Source organism: Magnolia sinica, chromosome 9 (genome assembly GCF_029962835.1).
Source record: "Magnolia sinica isolate HGM2019 chromosome 9, MsV1, whole genome shotgun sequence".
Classification (NCBI taxonomy): Eukaryota; Viridiplantae; Streptophyta; class Magnoliopsida; order Magnoliales; family Magnoliaceae; genus Magnolia; species Magnolia sinica.
In genome coordinates, this window is record NC_080581.1 from 50,293,191 (window position 1) to 50,297,226 (window position 4,036).

Below are 4,036 nucleotides of genomic sequence, written 5' to 3' on the forward strand. Positions count from 1 at the left end.
GCTAACAAAAAGAGAATATTAATTATGCACAACGTAGCTTAAAATGAACACTAACTTATCTCAGAATGGAGACTTTATTTTTTTGAAGTCAGTTCTCAAACTCTGAGATTCGTGTTCAATTTATAGTTGCAGAAATCACGTCTACGACTGGTCTTGAGAAAACTTCGACTGGTCGTAGCAACAACGGCATTTTGAAATTTTAAGCGCGATCTTAAAAAACCGTTCTACGACTAGTCGTAAGGATTCTACGACTGGTCATGGACCACCTACGACCGGTCGTAGGAAACATGATTTGCACATTGTAGTTCGAGTCATAGATACATGACCAATCGAAGGTCGAGTCGTGACCCTCCTACGACTGGTCGACCATTTCTCATGACTGGTCGAAGCTTAACCAAAAAATTTCAAAAATCTTTAACAACTTAGGACTGGACGAGGAATTTCTTGGACTGGACGAAGCAGTGCTAGGACTAGTCGAACAAGGTCCAGGACTAGTCTTAAAATAGACCAAAATCATCTATAAAAATTCATCTTGAATTATGTAACCAAAATGACCTACCCTAAAGTCAATCTAAGGTCTATCATACCTAGATCATTAAGTATGAACATTGAACTTCATTCTTTTCAAATAATGGTTGACCTTTGAACCTTATGAAGCTTGATATCTCTACTTGATGTAGCTTGATCTTGAGATCTTTTAAAGCATGAAATTAAACTTCATCTTGAGTTGCACTTGAGTCTTGAAATGTACTTGAGTCTTGAAGTGTTTATCGATGTAGCTCTGAACATTGATGTTTACGGAAGTTGACAAAGTACATGGCTTGACTTGGCTTGAAGTACTTCGTCATTCGTCATTCTTGACAGAAGCAATGTCTTTATAGAGTCGATGTGATGTCTTGAACATATGTATATCATCATACAAACACAAGACACAGATAGAGTTTTGGCACAACAAAATTTGCAACTAAAGGAGCATAAGACTATAGCACTTACACTCATGTCCAGTAAACTTAGGTTGAAAAATCACCTAAAAGCTTTGATGACTTGAACCACGTTTGATGATATCGAAAGTCAAATTTCGATGACATCGAATCTATGGTCGATTACATTGAATATAAATCTGACTTGACCAGAGAGTTCTATAGGAAAAATCATGAACTCTTTGATGCAATTGAACATCATTTAGTGACATCAAAATTCAACTTTCGATGACATCAAAGGTGTAATCGATTACATCGAATATGGACTATACTTATTTAAAGTACTTCAAAGAAAATCAACTAGACTCATTAATTTCATCGAACCACCTTAGATGACATCGAAATTCAAATTTCGATGACATCGAAGCATGTTCGATGACATCGACCAATGTGATGATAATGTCCAGCAAGCTTCAAACATTTTCTGTGAAAATCCTAGTGTCATCGAACTGTTACTCAATGACATCGAAGGTGACCTTCGATGACATTGAACACACTTCGATGACATCAAACGCAGACAGAATCTGCCCATTTTTTTACCGTTTGGATTGTTGCCTTTATACTCAGAAGCTTGGTTTTTGGGTTTGTATTGAGAAAAAGAGTGAGTTCTAAGAAAGTAATTGTTATCTACCATCATAAATCCTTTTTCTCATAGAATTTCATCCTTCAACCCTCTCTTAAACGCAATCATTGAAGAATCAATAGATTGGATTGGAGAATGAACTTCACCAGTCAAGGATCCTCCAGCAACTCACTTAATGGCAAATCATTGTGCCGGAATCTGTTGAATGCATAATACCTTGGAATTTCTTTGTCACTTAAAGACCAACATTCATTAGAGTAGATTCCTCTAAATACCTTAACCCAACTCTGGCGATTTGCATTGGGAGCATTTACAGTTGTTGCGGATCAAGGGAGCTAAAGATTCTTCGTCAACAAGGGAGATTATCTTCATCATGTGCTAGAAATGGGGCTCACCTACTTACAAGTAAGTCATTAGAGTCCATATAATCTGAAGACCTTTCCTTGTGTAGGATTGGGTTTCAAGTTGTATCTCGTAAACTTGTTAAGACCTTTTTATAGGCCTCCGATGGGAGAACACATATTGAGTCCTTGTATAGGATCTATATTGCCTTGAGTAGGCATGTGTTATTGCCTTGTCTAGGCATGTGTGGTTACCTTGTATAGGCAAATCCTTGTGTAGGATATATCTGTCTTGTGTAGGCAATACCTTGTGTAGGTTGTGAAGGTTTATGGTTAACCTGATTTAGGGTGGAGTGCATCAGCCGGGAGTGGAGTAGGACCATAGCCGAACCACTATATACCGTTGTGTTTGTGATGATTCTTGCTTACTTGGATTGATTGCTGAAATGCTCACTTATGCATCATTTATGTTTGATAAAATGCCACACTTAGATCTCTTAATGTTTTATAATATGAATGTGAATGATTCTTTCATAATTCTACTCAACTAGCTTTAAATTGGTAGATATTATAGGTTAGTAGGATTAAAAAAAATTAAAGTTCTATTCACCTCTCTCTAGGACCTTGGTCATACATTCATACTTCAATAGTTGTGGTCTAATCACAATTTCAATTTTATCAAACATTCATGAGATAATCGGCCTTAATTAGCACATCATATGCAAAGAGTTGGAACCGATTGGTAGACCTTACTAGAAATGTAAAGGTCCATGTGGCATGGCCCACTTAAGATTAGAATTGACTCTTCATGTAGCCTATTAGGCATGGGTAAAATACATACACCAAGGTGAGGTCCACTAGAAGTGACCTGAATGGACACCCAAATGTACAACACGTGTGTCACTATGCTACCAATCCATTTGGGCACATGTCCCACTAATGATGTCCCAGAAATAATCAGATTATCAATGGCATTACTATAATTACTTTAGTAGGATGATCTGCACCGTTTGATCATTACCAACGTAAATCAATGGTTACAGATCATTGGTTAGTCACTAGGATGTAATCATATTCTCATGGCCCATCTGAGTCCTGGGATTTCATCAATTGAGGCAAAGTACATGCTTAAATGGATTTAATATAACCATAGTTTCAACATTCACACACCTAATAATTTAGGGATTGAATCGAAGATGCCAAACATAACCAAAGACCTAAGAGATCTCGATTACAGGGATTCCCAAGTCCAATGGATCCCAAAACTAGGGATTCCCAAGTCCAAGGGATCCTAAAACTAAGAAATCTCAAGTCCAAGAGGTTTCTACCCCCACATTTCCATATGGTATGGCCCACTTGAGATCTGAATCAGCCTAAGTTTTGGGCCCATGGACTGACATGATCTGATGAGACGGATGAACGGAGTGGATAGGATACATACATCATGTAGGGTCCCGCGTGTGGGCCCCACTTCCATGCCCAGCATGGGCGTTCACCTACCCACTAGGTGTTGGCAGATATCCTCTCGACATTTGGCCGTTAGCTTATATTCTGTTTGTTTCTCCTACTTTTCTTTATATACTATCAGTGCGGGCCCCACGTGGATGTTCTACTCCGTTCACCGCGTAATCCATCTTGAGCAAGTCAAATGGGATCTGATTTTAATTAATTTGGACGAACAGGGACTCCATAGTGAGCCTCAAAAGATTTCAACAGTAATAGTTTGTTTCCCTCATTGCGGCCCACTTGAGACTCGAATCTGACTCATCTTTTAGCCCATGGCCTAAAATGATCTTGAGAAGTCGATGGACAGTGCAGATTCAATATAAACATTAAAATGGGGTCCCACTGATGAGACCCAAAATTGGCCAAGAATGGGTTACCGCCCCACGTGCATGCATTTATAAAAAATTTATTATTATTATTATTATTGTTGTATGTTTTGCATACACTATTAAGGTGGGCCCCAAGTGGGTGATCTAATCCATCCACCGTCTTAGCAAGCTCGATTGAGGTCAAATAAACTCTGACTAAGACTGGTTTGGATGATCAGGGACTCCAAAGAGGGCCCTAGAAGGTTTCAACTGATGGGCATTCTTCACCTTAGTACGGCCCACTCGAGGCATGAATTT